A 13,619-nucleotide genomic window follows, 5' to 3' on the forward strand; every position below is an offset into this window, starting at 1 on the left:
AGGTAACCCTGTAAGCAGCCAGCCAGACTGCCTCCAGCCCCAGCAGCACTCCCTTGGTAGCTGCTTTTGGGGTAATTGCTTGGTTAGGTTTTGTGGGTGGACTAAAACTGGTCTGTATAAGCAGACTTGTAGAAAAGAACAAATTGTCAACACTAATGGATTTTATAATCATTACCATTTCTAATTGCATTTATAGTGTTTTAGGAGAATACCAGCTAACAGAGCCACATTTGAGATGTTTGAATGAAAGCTGAAGATTGTACAGTAATGTTTGAGATCATTCATTGTTAGGCATCACTAGGAACCCTATTTTTTGTTCATGTTTAATGCTACTGATTTAGCATTCAGCAGAGTCCCTTAGAATTGCATCAGTGTGTCTAAATTTCAGGCATAGGTTTCCTCAAAATTTGAAGAGTTTGAGCTCTTTAAAACTTATGCATTGTCAAGACAACTTATGAAAGCATATAGTGTAACACAAGGTAAGAATGATGTTTGTTTTACATCTGCTTAGTGAGGCTAAGGAGAGCCCAAGAAGCCAAATGGGGGGACCAGTGCTCTGAAGATGTCAATTTTTAGTTAATTCTATGCTAGGGTAAGACTGAATAGTGCTATTTTCCCTATTTCCCAGGTTTTGTACCTGTAAAATGGGGACAGCAACAAGTGTCCTTTGTAAAACAGCTCAGGTCCCTCTGAGCACAGCAAGCCATGAACAGGGGTTGTGTAGTGGTGCAGAGGTGGAGGAAGGCACTTCAGCACAGCCAAGCCTTTTAAACTGAGCTGGCACAGGTAGGCTGCTCACATCTGGAGTTGCTGGTGCCCCAGCGATACCCCAGGAGCCCTACTGAAAGCTGAAGCTAAGCATGTATAAATGTAGTTGCTGAATTTGGACCTTGTACTTGAATTCTGGTGTCTAGAGGTTGCTTTTCAGAGTTTCTCAGGGCTCAGGCCTGCTGTTGTATTTTTATAACAATAGCTTGTGTGTTTTGGCAGTTAAGGTAAATTACATCACTTTACTCTTTCCACATTTTATTTACCTCATTTCCTTTTCTAAAAATACACAAAAGATGACTATTCAGTGTATAAGGCACACTTGATACAAGTCAGAAATCAGATGTAGAAAAGCCAGCAGCCCCTTGTCCTCCGCTTCGTTTAAAACACATCACCCACATCACGCCCCACAAATAGATGCTGCTTGTGAAAGGCCGAGGTAGGAACAGCCCCAGGCTGCTCTGGAGAAGCAAAGGAAGGAGGAGGGAAAGCAGGAAAGGAGAGGGGGCCTTCAGCTTCCTCTCTGGGAGGAAGGCTGTGCTGGTGGGAGGAACCAGGCTCTCAGTCCCACTGTGCTCTGTGCAGCTGCCCCAAGAGCAGCTCTCTGCTGTCTTCTGCAGTTGACTCTTGGATGGTTTCTAACATTGTGTGTGCCCATACTGTAAGGGTTTATGTGCATGTTTGAGCCTCTGCCACCTGCTTGCAGAGGGAATATGGATCCCTTCTGAGCTGGTTTCCATCCTCTTCTGGAGGTTTGTGCTCTGCCACGGGCATGGAGCTCCAGCACGTGGCTGCTTATCTCTGCTCTAGCACAGATCAGCAACAACAGTGTTTTGAGCTAAGCTGGCTGACTTTGCCTGAGAGTTGGGGAGGAATTATGTTTTTCCCACCCCAGAAGAATCTGGAAAAGGTTTTTTTGGTCTCAGCCTAAACTTCAAGCCTTCCCCAGAACCCCAAAACCTGGATAGCTGCAGCTAGCATGCCTGGGTGTGGAGTCATTGTGCAGAGAGCATGAAATACAGCCTGACGTCTGCCATGCCATCACTCCAGTGATGCTCGTTTTAGGATCTGTATATAAAGTCATGGCTGAACTCCATAAACAGCCCGTGTCTTTAGTAGGGTCTCCCAGCAGAATGCTGCAATGGGCTAGACCAGAAGCCCATTTAGCCTGGCATCGTACTGCTCATCCTAAATAATAAATGTTACCCACTCCGGCGGTTTGTACAGATTAAAATCAATGACAGATCTCAGCAGAGAGGCAAAGTACCTCTTAAAACATTAATATTCCTCCTTTGCTATAAAGGGATTTTGCAGAACGCTATGGTCAATGCTGTAGTCTACCTTCCAAGTGAGGAAAAAAATACAAATTCAGTGATTATTCTCAAGAGATCTTTAACCCAATCTGTTTTAGATATTTATCCCCTAAGCTTTAGATATTTGCTTAACAAGAAGCTGATATCCAAAAAGTGTTTTGGGGCTAGGAATGTGGGGTTATATTACAGACTGCCAAACCTCCAGGAAATGCACTGATGGACTGTGCTGCGATGCATTTCACTTCCAGTTCTGAATTGTGCCAACAGCTCTTGGCCAAGGAAGGTGAAAGGACTTCATGAAGTCCTGCTTCAAGTTCTGCTCCAAGCCATGGACTAAAGTGGGTTTTCTCCCCAACCCTGACACCTGAAAGGCAGCCCTGCAGCCTCCCTCTCTGTGCTCAAGGTTCGTGTTCCAGGGATAACACCGTGGCCCTGCACGTGAGTATTAGGGAAGCACCCAAAAGGGCCTCTGCAGCCGGGGCAGTGCTGCTTTGCTGGCAGGTAGGACATGCAATCATTTGATATTGGTCTGGATCTGTCCTGAGCTTAGTTCTGTGTTTGTGCTGCCACCTTGGCTGAAGGCTGTGGGTTCCTTTATGGCTTGCTGCGAGTCTCCAGGCACACCCCAACTGCAGGTTCCTCCCTCTGTGCTTTGTTTGATCTCCCTGCTGCTGAGGGCAAGAGACCGCTTCAGTTTGTGGGACACCTGCCCCATGGGGTCCTGGTCCAGGCTGGTGTCTTGGGGTCACATACAAGCCAGAAGGGGCTGCATAGCTTAAGGACTTCTCCATGTTGCCTTCATCACATCAGGTCTTCTACCATCACTTGTTCTCTGTGCACACTTGGTTCAGTTGCACCATTTTCTACAAGCCTTTGATTTCATTATAATGCAGCTATAAAACAGATGAAGAGTATTTATTCCAGCTACTATAAATATCGGCTGACCTTCTTTCTTCAAAGGAAGCTCACTCCTGTCTCTAGACTTTGATTTAGGATTACTTATGGAAGGCAAATAGATGCATACATCACATCATTAGGGGAAATTACATTGATATTTTGAAGTACTGCATGCAGGAAGGTTGGGATAGTGAACTTCAGTGGCTGAAATAAGTAGTGGTGGAATTTCTTGTGATACACAGCAATCTCTGGGGGAGGCTGTGTGCATATTCTGCAGGACAGAGCCCACTGGGGATGGGGACTGGTAGCTGGAAGTTGGGCAGGGATGAGACTGGTGTAGTGATAAATGTAGCAGTAGCTAAGATCGGGGCTTGGTGTTTCTGTGGATAAATACCAGGGGATTGTGCAGAAAGTGCTGTGAGTGCAGGATTGTGCTGTGAGTGATGCAGGTGCAACGAATCTGCAAGGTGTATGGCAGAGAGCTTTGGAGGGTGATGTACAAAAAAGAGACAAAGCTGCTGGGGTATGAGCCCCAAGTCTGGGCTGCTCGGAGCAGGAGGGATGATGTTGCCACAGTCATGGCAAGAGGAAATGCACCTGGGAGCATCTTCACATCTTCTGAGTCCAGACCAGAACCCCAGAGGAAGAGAAGGAAGAAGACCCCCAGGAAGTCTCTGCTAGCCTGGGAAGGATGCTGTAAAGCTGAGTTCTGTGAGTGCAGATGGGGATACAGGCAAAACATGTAAGCAAGCTGAGTTGTTTGGTCCTCTGTTTTAGGCAGGCACCGGGTAGTTGGGTGCTGTACCCTGAAAATGTGGCACAAGGGAAGGTGTGGCCCTGCTGGGGTGATCCCTTGTTCCTTACCAAAGGATTCCGAGGCAAATGGATCACGTTTACCTGGGAGGATTTCAATCTTGTGAATTATTAAATGCACCACCAAGGATTTGTGAAACTTTGGGAAGGACCCCAGTCTGCTCCTTGGTGACGATCGGAGCTTTTGGGTGCGTTTCCTCACCCTGAAAGCCGCAATGGCTTGGTTGGGGGAACAGATGGGACTTGCCATGGTGCTGCTGGCTCCCGGGGGCCCCCCGCCCGGTGGTGCATCCACCCGCACCCCCTCTTTCTGTGCCAGCCCCGAGGCTGCTGCTCCCCGCTCGGCTCCGGGCACCGAGGCAGCGACAAAGCAGGGATCGTGGCAGCCCAGCGCGGCTGTTCCCGAGCTCAGCCCATTGTTCCCCGCCGCAGCCGGGTGACAAAGGGGCTGCCACAGCCCCCGGAGCTCAGCGCCCCCATCCCGGGGATGCTGCGCCCGGCCGGGGGCGCGCAGGGCGGGGGGGACCGCGGCCGGCCCCGGAGCCCCCCCGGGGCTCTCCGGGAGGGGAGAAGGGGCCGAGGGGGCCGGGAAGCGGCTCTGCCCCCACCCCCGGGCCGGGGGGGCCGGCGTTAAGCCCAGCCCAGCCCAGGCGCCGCAGGGAGGGCGGCCCGGGCGGGGATGCGGGGCCGGGCTGGGCTCCGCCGGCCGCCCCCCGTGTGGTGCTGAGCCCCGCCGGAGCCAAGGTAAGGGGGGACGAGGGGCGAGGGGACACGGGGGGAGGGTGAAAGGGGGGGGGTCTCGGCGCTCCCGCAGCCCCCCCCGAGCTCGGGATCGGGGTCCCCGCGGTGCGGGGGGCGCTGCTGGATGCTCCCTGCCTGCCGCAGGGTGCGCGGAGCCGGGGACCCGCTGCTGCCCTCGCCGTGGCGGTGCCGAGCCGGGCAGCCGGGGCTGGCCCCGCACATGGCTGGGGACAGACGGACAGCCAGCCAGCCGGACAGACAGCGGGGCGCTGGTGCCGGCCCCAGGCCGAGCAGAGGAAACCCACAGCGCTTCCTCCCGCTTTTGTTGCCGGGGTTCGCCTTCCCGGCTTCGCCTGGCTTCCTCCCGGCTCCCAGAATAGCAGGCGGCATCGCTGCCTTCCCCGCATTGTTCTCGGGGTGCTTCCTCTCGCCTCGCTCTTCCTCCGGCTCCGGCCAGGGGCAGGTTCGCAGCGCCCGGAGCTGCCGGGTCCTGCCCTGCCTCCTGGGGCAGCTTCTCCTCGCCCCTCGGTGTGAAGCCTGGCTGCCGTGCCCCCATTCCGTCCCCATTGCCCGGAGGAGGTTTAAACTGCACCCAAATCAACTTTTTTAGCAGCTGCTGTGTGCTCAGGGTGTGATTGCTGGTGGCCTCTGCGGCGCTTTGCATGGGCTGGGGTGATGCTAGGCACTGCGCCCCTAAGCCAGGCTTTCCAACCCAGCTGTAATGGTGGGAAATAACCTAATGCTTCAATTTTGACCATGGTGTGCCCTTTTTTCTTATGTGGGACTAGGTGGCCCACAGCTGTGTTGGGTGTAGCTGGGGACTTGCATTGAACATCTTGATCCTCGGCAGGGGAGGTGAGCGTGCCCGTGGTGGCTGCAGGAGGAGGTCCAGGGAGGAGCTGGGTCAGGAGCTTGGGTCTGAAGCTCCCCATCCCCACCTCCTGCAGTGTCCTGGTGTTACCCAGACCCGTTTGGAGATGTTCCTGTGCCTGTGCTGGGCCAGAGGGCGGCCGGTAGCTGCTGGCTGCAGGACCGGGCTGCTTACGGGGCTTTGTTCCGTAAGCTCTTACTTAGGGTTTTACCTAATGGGAAGCAAAGAGCAGCTGAGCTCATTCTCATAACTTTCACAGGATTCCCAGCAGTGAAGTGGCCTTTAATCAGGTCTTATGTGGCTGCAGCTTGGGAGGTCTTTGAGCAGCAGGAGGGCACTGGCTGGAGAGCTGCTCTGCGGGCTGGGGACACTGCAGGGCTTCCCATAGGGCTGCTTCATGCAGAGGTGGGGATGTGTCTAGGAACAGCTACCTGCTTTCATTTGTGGTCTCGCTTTCTTGAATGATTCCTTGAAGATCTTAAGAGCTGCTTCTGCAGGAGTTAGCAGTGCTTGCCTTAAAGATTTATATTCCCTGCAACTGTGTGTTTCCAGGTTTGGTCTGGTTTATCCCAAGATTTATCGTGCTGATTTCCTTGAACATCTATGGGTGCAGCTGTGTCAGACTTGATCTTTTCAGTTTGATTCTAATGTATTGAACATGTCAAAAAAAAAAAAAAAACCTCAGTATGAACATGCACTTCAGTCCATTAGAAATGTCATCTTTGTCAGAAGGCAGCGGTTGTACAGAAACCTTTCAATCCGTTCAGTGCCGGAATGCCGTGGCTTTGGGCACACGAATTCCTGAGGTCTGTCACGCAGGTGACTGTTTTCCTGTGGTTTGCCATGGTGATGCTCTGCTCACTTCGTAGGTGCTGAAGCTGGGGTGTTTTTGGGCTACTGAGACAAAATGCTCTCTGCCCAGTGGGGCTGTGGATAGGCACCCTGGGCACAGGCCAGCCTGCTCTGAGCTGCTGGTAATTAAAGCAGCAGAGGGGAAGGGAGGCTCACTGCAGGGCTTACGCAATTTTCAAAGATCTCTTGCACCTCATCCTCTTTTCTTCCTCCAGTGCTCCTTAGTGTGTGCTGAATGGCAGAGGAGGGAAGGGGATGCAAGGAGTGGGGCAAATGGCATCCCCGGCATCAGAGGCCTGTGCCTGTTGCACCTCCAGTGGAGATGGTGGCTCAGTGTCAGGCGCTTTTGTGAGCGGTAGTATAAATTAAAGCTCGGGGATGAGCAGGTTAGGAGGTTAATGAGATGTCTGAACTGAATTGATTTTCCATACAAACTGGCTATAATGTTTTCTTCACTTTCTCCCTGTCCCTGGGATGCTGTGTTTCAGCAGTCGAAGGATGTAAGGAGCAGCAAAAGGGCTGGAGGCATGGGGAGTTGTGGCAAGTTGGAGAATGTGGCTGGAAAACCTCTGTCCTTCTCCCTAGGTGTGCTGACACAACTTTGGCCAGAGTAAGGGAGCTCAGGGCCCAGCTGGTGGTGTGCCAAGGGGCAGACCCCGAGTTCAGGCTACGTGGGAGCAAGGTGCAGCTCGTCCTGAGCTCCTTTGATATGAGACCTGCTTAAATCACGATTCAGACTTCACTCTTGGATTAAATACCAAAAAATCTTAATTTTTAGTTAAGGAAAAAACAGTTCTGCAAGAGGCTAGTACCAGGCTTCAACTTGCTGTTTTTCTAACTGTAGTACAAGTGAAACGGTTTCCGTGCTTAAAGGGGAAGCTGGAGTGAATGTAAGGGCCGCCTGCGGACAGCAGCTTTCACACAGCAGCGCAATTCTTGCGTAAGGTCTCTGAGCAGCTGAGGACAGCTGCGGAGCACATGAACCCACATGGCAGGTGAGGAGGATGGAGCTGCTCAGATCACCTCACCACTGCAGGAAGGGCTGGTGGGAGGGAGGTGTAGGCTTGGCACCTCTGCATTTGTGATCAGAGCTCAGATAAACCAACGTGTGCCATTGCCACGGGGCTGGTCGATGCTTCAAACTCTGAGGTTGTGGTTAAGTCTAGGGCTGAGTGCACTGAGTAGGTCACTACCGGGCATTACTGATAAATGAGCTGTCCCCTTATCTCATGGGCCTGGCCATCAGCGTTGTATGGCAGCAGTTAGTTACGGGAACAGTTCCTCGGCTGGCTTAGAGCATGTATATCTATATTTTAACAGGCTAAGCAGTTTGCATCCAGTATAATGATGAAAAGCCACAAGGAAAGCTGCTATCGTTTGGCTGCAGCCGTTTCGAAGCATTAAGCCTTCCTCTTGCCCCCAACCATAATGCATCAGTGCTCTCAGCAACTGTTAACAATTCTGTGGTTAAATGGTGTAGCTTATGGAAAGCTGGCATTTTTTGTCTCATGCTTTTTAAAGCAACACAACAAACCACCGAAACGTGGCTCCTTCAGGATTGTAATTTTTGGAAAGCGTAGATTGCACATTGGATACATGCAAACTGTAATTTCAGCTAGCCCTTTGTTTTTGCTTAGCCTGCTTACAGGGTTCTTCCCCAAAATCTTCCCCCAAAGTTGGGGAAGGATATGTTATGGTGATGCCTTCTCGGCTTAGAGCCTGACCTGGTTGGTGGTTGCAGTACGTAGAGCAGGCAAGTTTCAGGTTTTCTGCAGCTGTCACAACTTCAGTGCCAAGGAAGGGGACTTCCTTGTACAAAAGAAGGATGCTGAAGAGAAATGCACTTCTACCATGGTCATTTTGTTAGCTCTTGGCTGCTTTAACAAACCACTATAAAAGCCGTTGTCCAGGACCTTATAAAGTTCCCTCAGACCTTCAGATGTCCAAAGCCCTGACACCGAGGTCCTTCCATTCCTCTGCCAGTGCAAGAGAGGTCCCTGCTCCGTGCCTCTGGCTCACAGCTGTAATTTTTCCAAATCTGGTGAGTACTGGGTGTGACCAGAGCTGCTATGGTCTAGTTATGGTGCCAAATGAATTAAGCCACTGCTTTGTTGGTCTTAAGGGCATGCGTGTGATCAGTTACTGCTGGTACTGATCAGCACTGACCAGCTGAAATCACCACAGCCTGCTTGGCCGTGTTCTGCTGTGTGCCCGTGGCTTTGCAGTGGGAGGTGGGTACCCCAAACCCTCTCTAATATGTGCAAGATGTGTACCCTGCAGTTTTTCTAATGCTAATGTCTGAGCTATGCTTAGTTTCTTTGAAAGAGAATTCCACAGTCTGGTTAATCTCTGTGTATATCAATCTCTTACAATTAATCCTCTATTTTTTCAGATCCTCGTGCGTGAGGCATTTTAGAACCCAATCCATTTACCTTGTGTTGCGTTACAAACAACCTCCCTTTTCCTGAAAGCAGAGACAAAGCGAAAATGGACACTTGTGCATATTCTGCAGAGCAGTGGTTATTATTCCTCTGTGCTGTTTACATAAAATATTTCAGAGAATTATCTTTTCTCCCTGCAAACATTCCAAGGAAGATTACTTTCAGGGCTCATCAGTCCTGAAAATAAAAATTATAGGAAATCCAGTGATGAGAGAAAATCCAATGGTGAAATCTTGATCCTCTTGAAATTGACTGGAATCGTGAGGCCAAAATTTTGCCTGGAGTTTTACTTAAGAATTTCCTTGGAATACCATTTGTGTGCTTCAGAGCTGTGGAATTGCACAGTTTTACTGAAATACCACTTCCCATGTGTTCCAGCTTTATTCATAAATGACCCAGCTGATTTTTTCCCCCCCTTGAAATGAGGCCTAATATGATTAGGAAACTCCTGGAGTATTTTGATTGTTATTAAATCTACCATTTAAAAACATCAGCAAATAGTTGGGCACCCTTTCTCCTTATTTCCCAAGAAGTCCTAGAAGGACTTGAGCTCATTACGAGCATCTTGGGGCAGAGACTGTTTTCTGTTGTTTAGAAACAAGCCTGAAAGCAATAACAATCACTGGAGATTTTGGAGAACACTTGACTCAGCCTGCCCTGGCCCACGGAGCACAGCAGAGGCTGTGGCTGTGGTCAGAGCATGCTGAGTATTTTCATATGGCAGCGCTTAATGTGCTCATCCCTTTGGTTTAAGGCTCGAGTAAGAGGTGGAGGACGATGATGTGGTGGGAAGATGTAGGGCTGCATAGAGTGGGAGGCAAACTTGGGTTTTTGGGGGGTGAAGGAGTCCCCAAAGCCAGGAGGAGGAGAACAGCTCGGTGGGGCTGTTCTAGACCTGGCTGGGCACAGCACAAAAGGCAGCTGCCATCCGTATTCTAGCCTCAGGCTGAGATCATAGCATATTGATGTATTTTATCTGACATAATACCTCCAGAGACACTGCAGTGCTAAATGCATGGGCTACAGGAACGCGGCTGCTGCATCAGTCCCAAGAATCTCGCTTGGCTCTTATGGGAAGCAGATGGACACATGCTCAGGAGCTGTTGTGCAAGAAAGCTTGGTCTGAAGCAACACTATAAAGAAAGCAATAATTAAAGGTAAAATGCCTTAAATATCAAAAGACAAAAAGATTAGACCTCGATGTGGTCTGTGACATTTGTCTCTGAAAGCAGTAGGGGTGGAAATGTGTACCCAGAGCGTGGCAAGCATCTCCAAAACGCTGGTCCCCAACTCATGGGGGTAGCTACCAGTTGTTTCATGAAAAGGAGGTTTTCTCCTTACTTTCATTTAGTTGTAAGACAATCTCTTATTACTCTTTCTGTTTTAATTTAGACTTATGTTCCTGGTTTAGAAAGCAAACTAATAACCCCTCCAGAATGCAGACCCAGCAATTTAAGCGTATTTAATTCTGACACCGATTATCCTCTTGTGCATAATGTGAAGGAAATATCTTTATTTGCAGGAATGATGCCTGGGAGCAGAATCTAGCTGAAAGCAAACTTTAAATGACCAAAACTTTAATAATACTCTTTCAGTAAAATGACAGCACCACATATGAAAGCTGTGTATGGAGCAAAAGGGTGAAACATGGGAACTTGAAAAGGATGTGCTGCAGTGGGAGTCTTTCCAACCTCTACCATGTTACTTGCATAGCTTTGCAGTAAAATACAACAGTTTTTAAACACTTGTTCCTCCCCCAGTACCAAAGAAGCTTAGCGTAGGGTTGGTGAATTCTAATGCTTTAGTTATTAAAATACAGTTGGAGTATACTGAAAGCGAGCTTGTCAGTGTAATGTAGGAGAGATGTGAACCTGTTGTGTAGATAATGTACTGGAGTTTCTGGATACCTGGACTCAGTTTTCTTTCATCTTTCAAAATGAATGTTTAGGTAATGAACTGAACTCTTATAACACTTGTCTTCACACTGAAAATTAATCTCATCTCTTGATTTAGCAGTCTCTGCTTTTTTTGCACAGGAAAAAGCTTGGAGAAGTGATGTTTCCTAATCATTTCTACGGCATGACCTGGTCCTGCCTGCATGGGAGTCAGAAATGGGAAGCTCCAGGAGGTGTCTGTTTGGCAGCCTTGCTGCTGATGCATTATCTGGCACGGAGCGAACGTTTATGTGCTTATCTGTCAGTATTTCCTAATGCTGACCATGTGAGTCTGCTGCTCTTGGCAAAGCGTAGCTCACTTTCCATGTTTTAGCCTTCATTGCACTTACAAGTAAATCGCCATAAGGGTTGGATTTGAGTCTCTGCTGGAAACAGAGGAGCCATCTAATAAGCTTTCTGTGGAACAGGAGGTGAATTGGAATTGAAGTCTTATAAGTGAACGGGTCCCAGTTAACCTGAGACATCCGGGGGTGTTGGCAGGCTTGGCTTGACAGCTCTTTTATAGGCAGTAGTGTGAGGCAGGTAAGGAACGTGCCAAAGCTGAAGCTTCCCAAGTTTGTCCCTTTGGATTGATTATTGCTGGGGGAGGAGAATAAAGCAGTGTGCTGTTCAGAGAGCAGATGCAGGGGGGAGCCAGGGGTGTATGTGTCTGGGCTGGGGTTACTGCTATCATCAAAGCTCCTGCCTTTCCCTTGCAAACCTTGCTTGTCCCTAAAAATCATGGGGCAGGTGAGTTCAGTGACTTTAACCAATTGTTTGCAGCCTAAACCTCATTTTTAACCCTGTGCTAGTGGCTGTGATTGCTGGTGCAGTGCATTAACATCTCCTCCTTCACCAGCTGCACCCTATCAGGGCGTAATGTGCCTGTTAAGGCGCGCTGCACCTCTTCTCCTTCCTGTAGGGGAAATCCTGTCCCCTTTTCCCATCTCTTCCACATGACTTGGCTGTAGCCCGGGGTGTGCAGCAGCAGAGATGCGGGATGTGCATTCAGATCCGTTCGAGTGCCATCGCTGCTGCGTGGGATCTGGGTGGCAGCAGGAGCGAGGCTCCCTGCTTGCTCCAACACTTGTCTCCAGCTTCGTTGCTTCAGTGCAGGGTGTCTGCCTGTGCTTTGTGGTAGACTGCCTGTCTGGCACTTCCTCTGCAGAGTTGTAATTGCTGTTTTTACATGCTAGTGCTGTTCTGTAGCCCTGTCCTCCGAAAATAAAATGTGGAGGAAAAAAAAAAGTCAAGAAAAGCTGACCCTGGGTGGGGCAGGGCTGGGAGCAGCAGCCAGAGGAAAAACAAAGGGAACTTGTGCGAAGTGACACGGGGTGGCAAGTGTGGGGCTGCTGCAGGCAGGCAGCTGGCCAGCCCTTCTCATTAAAAGCTTCGCCCAGTGATTCCAGGTAAGTGGAAAAACAATCGGACGTGCTCTTCCACACCATTGCTGGGCTGTCTGTGGAGCTGCTGAATGCAGCATGGGAGCAGATTTCCTGCTCTTGTGGCTGTTTGAAAGGACGTCGTGTTGTTCCCTTACCTTGCAGCCACTGCAGAAGCATGAGGGCAGGCCTGGGAGGTGCCAGAAGTTATTTCATGTTTTCTCCTTTATTTTTGGTGTGCTGCTGACTTCTATAGTTGCAATCCTGCCTCTTCAGTGCTCCTGCAAGCTGAAAGCTTTGCAGGGTGCTTGGATATTCCCGGCTCTGGTGGTGGCAGGGGCAGCGCTGCAGCTCCGAGTGCTGCCCGGGGAGGCAGGTCCCTGCCTGCTGCCGTCTCCAGCTGCTCCTCCAGGCCCCTCCTGGTCCCGCTCGCTGTGCTCTGCAGCCCCTGGGCCTCTCCCAGCCCCGGGGGAGGCTTTGGGGCGGCCGTGCCTCCCGGGGCAGGAGTGGGAGCTCCTGTTGTGCAGGAAGCGATGGCTGATAAGGCTCCTCGGGGTGCTGCGCTTCCCAGCCTGGTATCCAGCGCTTCTGGAAGGGAATGAAAGGCTTTGGAGGGGGGTTGTTTGGTGGGGAAGTTTGTAGCAGATGAACCAACACCTGGGCGTAGCTTGCTTTCTTCTCCTGGGGCTCCTGCAGATGTGGGAGCAGCCTCTAGCAGTGGTGCCCATCACCTCAGGCTGGAGGCACTTGGATCCTTAGGTTGCACGTCACATTCAGTCCCTGATATCGCTGGCTCTTGTGCAAGCCTTGTCTGGGGCTGTGTGGTTTGTGCCATACCCCCTCTAAGCCTGCAAGACCCCTGGTTCCAGCCTGCTGCTGGCTACCAGGTAGGTTTAGCAGAGCCTTCCCAGCCATGAGGATCTCCTGGAGCTTGCCCATCATTACTGTTCCTTGTCCTGGGCAGCGCTGTGTGGGTTTGCAGAGCAGCTCTTTGCTGATGGAGCCCAAGAGGCTGAACCTGAGGCTCCTGCCATCAGCTGCAGGGGTTGGTTGTGTGGGGGAGACTCAAGGAAGGGAAAGGTGTTTGTGCATGGGAAGAAAAATAGCGGAGAAGTTAAAGCAGTTTTTGGTGAATTGGGAAGATCTGCTTGAAGTACTTTGTTGTGAATGGTCTCTTCTGTGCGTGGCACATGGAAGTGGTGTGGTGACTCCCGGAGTCAATGAGGTGATGCTGTAAGGCTGCTCACAGCACAGACCAGGTGTGCAAATAACCACCAAAGCACAAGGAGGTGTTCGGGCAGTGCAAAGAAACCCGCTGGCAGGTATTTGATGGGCGCAGGAGGCCCATTCAGTGCCGTGTCATGAGGTGGTAGTGCAGGAGGCTGAGGAAACAGGTAGGAACCTGGTTTGGATTTGCTCCATTTTAGCGAATTCTTCAGATAAGCCCGTGCCAGGCACCAGCACATTGGCCTGAACAACAAGCAGGAGGCTTCGAGGCAGAGCTGTGACTGCAACAGGGTAAGTTTTGGGACCAGACATAACAGATGTAGGACGAAGCACGGCACGTCTCTGGGGGAGGAAGGATTCGGAGGCGTTCAGTGATGGTG

At 50.6% G+C, this 13,619-nt stretch overlaps 1 protein-coding gene across 1 annotated transcript in view; it reads left to right on the forward strand.

Annotated features, from left to right (window-relative positions):
• The first annotated feature begins 4,473 nt into the window (after nt 1-4,473).
• The window catches only part of FRMD4B (FERM domain containing 4B), a 106,882-nt gene continuing 97,736 nt past the window's right edge, over nt 4,474-13,619 (forward strand). Inside the window, exon 1 of the mRNA XM_082768596.1 lies at nt 4,474-4,535. The gene's annotated coding sequence lies outside the window, so the exon portion shown is untranslated. The remainder of the gene's footprint in view (nt 4,536-13,619) is intronic.

This window comes from Aythya marila, assembly GCF_965140915.1.
Source record: "Aythya marila genome assembly, chromosome: 10".
Classification (NCBI taxonomy): domain Eukaryota; kingdom Metazoa; phylum Chordata; class Aves; order Anseriformes; family Anatidae; genus Aythya; species Aythya marila.